This window comes from Mytilus californianus, unplaced genomic scaffold, assembly GCF_021869535.1.
Source record: "Mytilus californianus isolate M0D057914Y unplaced genomic scaffold, xbMytCali1.0.p SCAF_7, whole genome shotgun sequence".
NCBI classification, from domain to species: domain Eukaryota; kingdom Metazoa; phylum Mollusca; class Bivalvia; order Mytilida; family Mytilidae; genus Mytilus; species Mytilus californianus.
Genome location: NW_026262723.1, coordinates 23,964,183 through 23,975,245, shown reverse-complemented (window position 1 = coordinate 23,975,245; position 11,063 = coordinate 23,964,183). Strand labels below are relative to the sequence as shown.

General features: G+C 32.6%; 1 long non-coding RNA gene across 1 annotated transcript; it reads left to right on the top strand.

Moving 5' to 3' along the window:
* The first annotated feature begins 2,066 nt into the window (after positions 1-2,066).
* On the top strand, positions 2,067-9,842 carry LOC127710188 (uncharacterized). Its single transcript, XR_007986029.1, has 4 exons — positions 2,067-2,202; positions 8,745-8,904; positions 9,136-9,242; positions 9,692-9,842. It is a non-coding gene; the product is annotated as an uncharacterized LOC127710188 (long non-coding RNA).
* Positions 9,843-11,063: the final 1,221 nt, after the last annotated feature.

The window sequence follows — 11,063 nt, the reverse complement described above, 5'->3', positions numbered from 1 at the left end:
ACCTTTACCAATTAAACTCACTCCACAAGTGGTAAGAGTATATTTAATTATAGTTTGGCATTTTTTATAGCCGATCAACAATATTGTAATTGTAAACATGAGTTATCTCCCGTAGATTTAGAGATTTTAACGAATCAATAATATTAACATCATTAGTCTTTATGATTACGATATTTGCAACTTTATGATTGTTGCATGATATTATGTAGTTAATAATTATAAGTATTATATATTTTAATTAAGTTATTATTGATAAATGCAGATATAGCATTAATTATATACTGTATGTAAAGTAAATCATTAGTAGATTATACATTTACACAGATACACATAAAAATTATAGATCACATGCCGAAATAGTGTGTAATTTAACATGTTTTTAAGGTTAACCCAATTATCAATGTACACGTGACTCCCTTATAAATTTCAATGACTGTAAACAATGAACATTTTCTACTTGCAATACCTTGTTTTTAATACTTAGTTCATAACAGTTAAATGTATGATTTGATATTATATTTCTGTATTATATAGTATGTGATATTTTGTAAAAGTACATACTTATGTTATTTGAAATAGTTAGTTATTTATATATGATATATTGCTATTTCAGAATTCTTTTAAACTACTGGTAAATCAACACACAGTCACCTGAAGATTTCATAATTATAGCGAAAAAATGGGGGAAATAAAATATTTTTAAGAACCCCCTGAGGGTTCACGCATATTTATTAGTTAGAAATATAGTCTATGGAGGAATATTCGGAAGCTAAGTTATTGTTTCATTCGGAACACCTATTCATCTTATCTGTATTAGCTTCCTGCGATTAAGAGCACCTCCATACAGTGTATCTAAGATATTTAAAACATGGCAATAAAGAATTTTCACAGATCGCTAATTCACTTATCTGATATATGATAATAAACAATCTATAGATCCTTTTCAAACATGTATATTTATTGTAAAGCTACATTTTATGCATTGCAAGGGTTTACCCACCAAACACAGAACATTTTAGAAACGTTTTTTAAAGGTTTCAAATAAGTTAGTGTCGAAAAAACGTTTAAGAAATGTTTTTAAAAGGTTAAATTGAAACGTTTTCTGGAACTATAGTAGAAATGTTTCTGCAAACATTTTTTAAACGTAAAAAAAACATTTTTTCAAAAATGTGTTTGATGAACATAAATAATACATTTTAAAACAACGTTTTTAATTTGGTTTTTTAATAATGTTTCAAAAATGTTTTTTAATAAGTATAGAATAACTTTATATGGGGACGAAGTCCCCTATTACAGTAGAAAAATCAATAAAAAAAAAAAAAAAAAAAATCCGGGAAAATTTCCCGAAATTTTCATTGTACTAATGAACTCAAAATCGTTAACTTTTTTTTTTCAGACTTTTTTTAATTCCCGCATTTGCGCAGAAATCTACTTCCTTCTTCCGGTCTCGTTTGTCATGAGACTTTGAGTGAAACATATATTTATCAGCCCAGTAAAATATAGGAAGGAACACAATAACAATTTCATTTCTAATTATTCTTTGATATGAAAAAACGTTACCTGATGATAGCGTTTCTTTGTTTACATTGAATATGGCGTCATAACTAAAATAACGTCACAACTAAAATCCCTAACAACAGAACCAAAATCGGAAACGTTACGGTATTTCCGTTTCTTTTTTAACAGATTTAGAACTTAAAATATGTTTGAATTAAAAAAAAAAAAATTATATAGACTTCGTCCCCTTTTAACAGGTAATGCCTGCCTCATATTAAATCATGTTTCCCATATCACCGCAATATTTTTGTTTTTAATAATTACTTTCAATTTTTAATTTACAAAAAGTCATCTTCGATCTGTCGATATGTGATGATATGTTATGTCAAAAAAAATTCTTGTATTCTAATAACTGGTTTCTTTTCTGTAGAACCGGGAACCAGTTGTAACTTATTAGTTAGTTTCGTATTTTATTTCTATATTTCCATTTATCGCATCTCTAAAGTATTATCATATTCGAAGATAGACATTTTAATTGAAAAAATGTATTATTTACGACAATAATTTGTATTAAAGCAGAATTCTTCATTAGATAAAATTTGTTCGAAACTCCCGGATACTCTCACCGCCTTTTTTAAATTGGGAAAACAACAACACTAGACATGCTAGAAGAGCAGTTCTACAGAATAGCGTTCAGTCTATGAGGTATGTATAAAATCAATAAACATTCGATGTATTTTGTAGAAATTGAGAGAAATTACTGCATTATTTTCTCAATGACATTCGTATGATTTGCATGAGTCTATTTACATGATTAACAGATTTAACTACTACAGGCATAAATTCACATTCACCACTAACACGTTCTCATCTAAAATTAGAAATTCTCATATGCCACTTAACTGATTTTTGTGTGAAAAAGCTACATCTTTTGGGGTGATTGATATATTTCGCGTTAAAAAGTCACTGTATAGCATTATTAATATTTGTCTGTCATTTTTTTGCAAGATTTGTGGTCTTTTTTTGTAAATGCGAATCCAAAACTTCATCATTTTATCATAAACCTTTTTCATAGGATGCTAGAATGAACTATTTCAACACCCAGGAAATAGTTGAAGCAAATAAACCTTAAAAAATTACTCATTCTGCATTTTTGTTATACTTTTATGCCATTTTTGAAATATATACATAACATAGCATTTGCCCATCTTTATTTCAGATGTTTCAATGAAAAGTATGCTAAATTCAGTCTTTTTTCTCTTACTTGTATTTGTCAGGTCTGTATGCCTGCATACCGACCTGGTGTATGCTAAACCCTCACTCTATGTGTATACTAGAATTTGTCAGGTCGGTATGCTAGCATACCGACCTGGTGTATGCTAAACTCTCACTCTATTCATATACTAGTATTTGTCAGGTCTGTATGCCTGCATACTGACCTGGTGTATGCCAAACCCTGAATCTATGTGTATACTAGAATTTGTCAGGTCGGTATGCCAGCATACCGACCTGGTGTATGCTAAACTCTCACTCTATTCATATACTAGTTTTTGTCAGGTCTGTATGCCTGCATACTGACCTGGTGTATGCTTAACTCTTACTCTATGTGTACAAATGTATACTAGAATTTGTCAGGTCTGTATGCCAGCATACTGACTTGGTGTGTGCTAAACTCTCACTGTATGCGTATACTAGTATTTGTCAAGTCTGTATGCCTGCATACCGACCTGGCGTATGCTAAACTCTCACTTTCTGCGTATATTAGTATTTGTCAGGTCTGTATGCCTGCATATAGACTCAAATTATTATTTATTTTGGCATTTTTCTGCCAGGTACTTGTATGCCTGCATGGATTCTAAAATTTTATTCTGGATTCATGTTTGTATTGGCAAGTCTGTCTGCCTGAATGCTAAGCATTTACTGTGTAGTAACATTTCTTATTTACTTATGTTTGCATAACCAACCCCCCCATAGAAAATAAGGAGATGTGTATGATTTTGAAAGAGACATACAAATGTATCTCCATCAAACATGTCAAAGGCCGAATTACATCGATGTAAGGAATTACTTATGTATAGCCTTCAACTTCGTTTGAATTTGAAAGAGAGCTCTCAATTCTTAACTGCAACACTCAGGGGTTTATTCCTGTATATCAACCCGCTTTTCAATAAACTCTTGTAAAAAAATGGAATTCATAGGTTTGATTGTCGGCATACCGACCTATAGTCCTATACACATTGGAACATAAAAGTTTGCATATTTGTTTGACATTTTCAGTTCACGGTATTCTTGCATACAACACTGGTGTACGGTGAACACTTATTTTTTTTTTACTTGGATATATACAAGATTTGATTGCCTGTATACCCACCTATGTTCTATTAAATTATAGTTTTACATACATTTTAGTATTGTCAAACCAAGCTGGTGTTCATTGAGCTAGTGTATTTGTGTAGGGTTTGCCTCCAGTCTAAAATTTCTGCATATTTTGTGGCACTTATTGGATATTTAGCAAGCTGAATGGTTTGCATTCTAACCAGCTGTATGTTGTACATGTATTCATATTTTAAATTGTAAAACTATTATTTTTCATCATGCTCTAAGTTAGTAACTTCAAGCATTGTGTCAAGAGGGGCGAAAGATACCAGAGGAACAGTCAAACTCATAAATCGAAAATAAACTGACAACACCATGGCAAGAAAAAGACAAACAGACAAATATTAATAGTACACAAGAAACAACATAGAAAACTAAAGTCTGAGCAACACGAACCCCACCAAAAACTGGGGGTGATCTCAGGTGCTCCGGAAGGGTAAGCAGATCCTACTCCACATGTGGCACCCGTCGTGTTGCTCATGTTATTACAAACCCGGTAAATAGTCTAATTCGGTTAGTCACATTCATGAAAAGGGAAGGGGATTGTAGTTACGACGTAAGAAACATATCCGATATCATCTGTGAAACGGTTATTCCATAACGGTCAACCAACTCGTGATGGCGTCCGTATAATTTACGAAGGGATGATTTCAACTTCACCATTTGGAACTCTTGGTTAGAAATTGATGGAGAGAAAATGAAACTGTCTTAAAATCTGATATAGTTGGCAATATGCATACTAAATAGACAGTGATACAACAAAGTGTTTAAGTCATTGTGTTTGCATCTCTGCCTGTCAACATGGTGTATGCCAAAGTTCTTGTTTTTTTTTAATGCTTTTAGGGGGATGTCTGTATACAATTTGCTTTACAAAGATGTATGCCAAACATGCATACATTTATTTTAATTATCGGTAATGTAAACAATTTGCAATGATCTGTCTTCACTGCATATCATAAGTCGATATCTAACTGTATTAGCTAATAGATATGGAAATTAGTGAATTTATAGCATTATACTATGGTAAAAATTGTTTATAATGGCATATTATACACTGGAGTTGTAAAAATAAATCCTTCAATCAGGAAAGCCAAAGAATTGATGCTTTTTCTACATGTTCTAGGTGTCGTCCTTTTCTAGTGAAGCCATTTTTACTTTATTAGCAGGAACAGCAAAAGGTCAGGTGTTGTTCATTGATGTCGTAGTTTTCTAGGAAGGCATTGGTTTAACCTATCCAGTCACTAAGAAGTGTTACAATTCAATTCATAAGCAACACATAAATAGTTACATGAAAGGTATAGCCACTGTTTGAAAAATGCTGAAACGAGAAATGGAAACTACATATTATATACATATATATATATGTGTGAATATTATACACTTCACAACTTTAACATTATCACAATTACTGATTTTAGAATGTATATGAACTAAGGGTTCTTAGTGGTTGAATTGAAGTCGTTCCCTTGAAGTTGAAAGTATTTTTGTCGCCATGCATCTGATTGAAGATCAATGAAATATGTCATTTCCTTATTAACATTCATTTTTCCAATTGAACACTCTTGAAATGTGCTGTTCTGATCTTTTCGCAATAAATGTATGTTTAATTTGTTTGAATTACTTCTTTTTTTGTTTTTTATTGCTCACTATATTTTAAAATTTTCTGTCTGTCTTTCGATTTTGTTGATAGCTTTTCATATTACCCTGTTACAGTAACAGCTTCTTACATACACACATCACAAAATGCTGCAGTGATCATGTGACAAATGTACTGTACAGTTTTCCAAAACAAGGACACATCATACAACCTCCTTGTAAAAAAAAGGAGATGTGGGATGATTGCAAATGAGACAACTGTACACCAAAGTCCAAAATGAAGTGGATGTAAGCAAGTATAGGCAACTGTACGGACTTCAACAATGAGAAAAACCAATACTGTATAGTCAGATGATAAAAGGACCCAACATAAAAAATAAGAAACAATAATTTATAGCAAAACAATTTACGAAAAAGAAATACGACATACATGAACCAATGACAACTTCAACTACAGGCTCCTGACTTGGGACAGGCACATAAAGACTAGTGTGGCCGGTTTTAACATGTGAGCGCTCACCCCCCCCCCCCCCCCCCTTTTTACCTTGGACTTTTGTTTCCCTAAAAGTTGTTAGAATAAGAACTGAAGGGCATTGGCCATGCATTTTGAAAATCTGGATAGGGGCTGAATTTCAATTTTTTTTTTAAATCCGGGAGACTTTAACTCAGTGGCAGATCCAGAAGTTTCATAAGGGGGATGGGCTGGGGAGGGCGCTGAATTCCTTAGAAATGGACCGCTCCAGTATTGTTTCCCTCAATAAATCAACTAAATTTTTCCCACAAAGCACCCCTTAAAATCCTTAAAATTGTAACTAATGCAAGGAGACATCACTATGGATGTACACATAATCGTATTTCCCATTCATTTTTTCTCTAAATACTTTCAAGGGGGGCGGGGGGGGAGGGGGGGGGGGTGGTAGTCCAAATACTTATGACGTCTTGCAAGGCTATTTTTTTTTTGGGGTGGGGTAGCTTGATAATAAAACAGCAGTAAATTTCGCCACATGATGTCTAGCATGAAATTGATTGAAGTGAACAAACCTCTTGAGAAAACAAACTTAGCGTAATCAATAATCTTGTATTATAGTTTTCAAGCCGGATTAAATCAGTCAGTCACTTCTAAAAAAAGAGGGTGTTCTATGGAATTCGTGGAAAATGTACAAAAACAGCTAGGTTTACTTACCGTAAATGTATCTGACATTCTGTTTTGCTTCTGGTATATTAAAATTTAGATAATAGAGCGTATTTTTCAATGAATTGTCCATTTTCTTCTCCGTGACGGGAACTCCTTCATTGATCATTCACATTGTTTACATTTGTAAATGACGTCATATAGGAGTGCGTGACATAAGGTGTTATTAGGTCATTCAACGCAGATAAATAGTCCATTTGTTCTTTGACTTTTTATCATTTACCAATACAAAGTATAAAAAAAACATTTTGTTTTGTAATCAATTGCTATTATTTTAATTAAGTGTACTGGTAAAAAGTAACTCGCGTATGTCAAGTGCTATCCGTCTATAATTCCCTCCGCCTTACGTCAGAAGGTCCCTGACGTCATTTAAAATTTTGTCAACAACTTGGAACCTTGTACAAATTATGATCGCCTCATTTTTCCGTAATTTTAATTTGCAAACAAACAGATAACTGTCATGTCAATACAAAGTGATCATAGTCGTGGAACTTGTGAATCGGTTTTCATTTTTAGATTTACAACAGTAAACGCTTTACCGGTTTGCCCTGCAAATTAACGCTTTTCTGTTTACCTATCGGGAGAAAATATAGAGGTCAGTGGTAGGCTTTTAGTTTAAAAAAAAAATCGAAATCAGCGTTAAAACACAACTACTGAAGTAAAGGATTTTTTGGAAACACCCAGGTTCGTATGCTAGCATACAGACCTGCGAAATACAACATTTGATTCAATATTTGCCGTTCTGCATACACCAGGTTCGTATGCAGGCATACAGACCTGAGAAATACAATGTATAAATCAAATGTAGACTTTAGCATACACCAGGTTCGTATGCTGGCATACAGGCCTGAGAAATGCAAGTTAATTTATTACAATTCAGTTCAGCATACACCAGGTGTTCAATATGTCAGATTCACGATTTTCAAGTGCTTGATAAAAAGAAAAACGTGTTTTTCTTTTATTTTTCTCGTTTTTGCACAAGTTTGTCTTATGAGCGATAATTCGACCTATTTGAGTACGAATTATGGCAAATGACCGTTAATGAGAATTTCTTATTTTAGATGAGAACGTGTTCACTGCATGATGCCATCACGTGTCAATTTGTCATGCCTCGTGGGCTACTGGTCTGACTTTTACACGAGTTTAATAAAAACAAGCCTCCGAAGACAGCATAATTAATCTTTTAAACTACCCAGAGCGTAGTCAAATAATAATGACGTTTTGTACGGCTTTCTTATTTGACAAAAAAAATGTGGACGCCCTCCTCCAACTTCGTAGCAACAGCAAAAATCAAAAGTATCCTTTCAAGATGTCATATTGTTTTTGGACTACCCATAGCCGTGCTGCCAGTGCTGGGCCTCATTTTACAAAATATCTTATGTCTGACTAAAATTGATTGTAACTTGCCAGTCATGAACAATTCAGTATACTGCAAAATGTAACTGCATTTGATACGTTACACGATAGAAACATATTGATAACACTAAACAGTTAAAAAGTAATCATAATCAAATGTTATAGTAAATAAAAATATTACGCAAGGGCACCTGACGAGGATGAACGGCCTTGGTCGAACTTGACCTGAATGATATCCGAAACACCAGGTGTAATATCATCAATTAAAGAAATTCATATACGACCAGTGTTGATTACCACAGATCATTTACGTTGGGGAAATCCTTTCAAATAAATAGATGTGTAAAAGTTTATAATGTAACACCAGAACAATCTACCGAGAAAAGGTCAAATCAGATTTTAACAGTTAAAGATAATATATATTAATTTAAAGTAAATATATATAAGCGAAACATGCTATATATATGAATAAAAAAATCATGCATTAATAGAATAAACCTGTAATTGAAGACAAACATTCAAATGCATATAAAATTGCATATAATGTATACACAGCGATACATGGAAAATCATTATAGAAACTCGATACGGACAAGAAATAAAATATCTTTTCGGCAATAATATTAGTAGGTTTTGCTAAGATTGGTTCATGGACACGATTATTTATAAACAAATATTTGATTTCTCGAAAAATAAATAACAACAGGACTAAATTGTAATTTTGTAGGTCTAGTATTTGGTGTCACAGGGTGGTCACAGCCCTTCAAACTGTATAGGAAGGATGATGAAAAAGTGTGGCACTAATCAGTTATAGGCCAAATACAGTCTGAAGGGGCAAAAGGGAAAAGAGGCATTCACAGGTCACCCTTTGTGCAGGATAATCATGAGTAAGTTGATTAAGAAAATATGTCGAACATTTTAAAGCAAGTGCCATTAATATAGATTGGATTTTTTATCTGACTTTAATCTCAAAAAGAATTCATATGAATTCTCACTTATTATTTTAGATAGAAACAGAGTGCAAAGTTACATAAAGTTATTATATATATATATAAAAGTTTAAAGAAGTTAAAAATAATAATGAAATATATCTTTTAAATTCTGTAATACTTTTTCAGAAAGTTGTGCAAGAGTGTTCCCAAAATCCAAGGTTTCCGATATGGAGGGAGTCTTAATTGACTTCCTAAAACAGGCCCCACACAAGCCAGGAGGACCAAAATATAAGGTATTTTTCAATTGAATAAAATATCTTAATATACGTTTAAGTGGAAGGTTTTATTTATTTAAAAGTTTATTTTTGCAATTTGAATATCTATACACAAATTTCTGAGCCACTTATAGCAATATACCATTTGCCAACCATGCAGAACTTCTGTTTATTTAGAGACATTAGAATAATACATTGTTATGTTCTTGACAATGGAATTATTGTCTTTATCCTGCAAGTAAAACATTGAGATTTACATTTGTAGCAATTGCTTTTGACATGTTAAATATTATTTATGTTTTTTGCCTATCTTAATAATTACTTGGATTGCAAAAAATAGGATAATTTCCCCTTTATAGATTTAATGAAATAGCTTGATTAAAAGGGAGTACAACAACTAACTGGGGTTAAGAGCAGTGTACTTGGGCGTACTGATCTCGTTAACAAATTGCTTTTGATCATTTCAGAAACCTGTAAGAAAAGGACAGACGATTGCGCAAGAAGAATTGGAGTCCAAACAAATAAATCTGTTTAAAAGTACATTGATTCTACTGATTTCAGTCCTGTCAATACTGTTTTTTTTGTTGCAAAGTGATTAAAGATGTTTATAAAACTATATTCCAATTTCTGCAACAATTGAAGCTTTGGTTATAAACTAGATCATTGATTGAAGTTATTATGATAATATGTCAGATTCTCGGTTTGAGAGATATGTTATCTCCTTGTCAATGCAAGAACCTTATTGAATTGACTTTCAAGGTCACAGAACCAAGTTTAAACAGTTAGAGGTTGACAAGCTTTGCTTTGGCATAGTTTTTGTATTAAGAATATCTTCCTTTAGAGCTTTGGTGTAATGGTGAGAGTGGTCGCCTCAAGTGCGGAGGTTGTGGGTTGGAACTTCGGCCCGGTCAAACCAATGACAATAAAATTATTATTTGTTGCTTCTACCCAAAATGAGTTAGAGCAAAGACTTCTTGGCCCGTAGTCAGAATAATGTGACATGTCATCCTGCAAACTTGCCTTGTGGGCTAGAACCAAAAAATCTGGCACAACATGTTGGTCTATTACAAGACAGGGTATTAATTTCTAATAATCATGTTCTCATCCAGAATATGCATCTGACTTGCCACTGGTCGTTAAACAACCAACCATCCATCCAAGCTTATGGAGATGTTGCTTTTTCTTCAATTAAACACGTGCATTACCAATTAAGAAATGAATGAAATACAAAACACTGCACAATCAATTATATATTTTTAAACCAAAGTAATGGTGGTCGCACTAATGCATCATTGTTACACAAATGTGTTGAAAATGTTTGTTGGAGGTTGACAGAAACGTTTTTCATAAAACCTTATTTCAACGTTTTCTGAATGTTCCAAAATAACGTTTCTTCAAAATGTTTTTGAAACATTTATAAGAGTCTACAAATTTTGGTTTTTAAAACGTTTTAATAAAACATTCTAGAAACCAAAACAAAACATTTTTAAAACATTTTTAAAATGTTGAATTGTTTGCTGGGTAATGACTTCAGCAAAGTTGACAGTTGTACCCTTTGATAAACAAGTGAAAGTAAAATGGTCAAGATTTAATTATAACGACCTATGGTATCAAACATCTGTGTATAGATTCACAGAGAGATATTTTAAAATAGTGCTGTGGTTTCTTCATAATGAGTTATAGTGGGCTTTGGGATTTGATTTGTAACAATAAAATCATTATGCACACTTGTCATTTTGACAAATCAGATAAAAAAATATCTGTTTCAAATGAAAACAAAACAAGTAAAATAAAGACTGTTCGTAGTGATTGGTAAATATTGATACGTTTCTGTGTTTT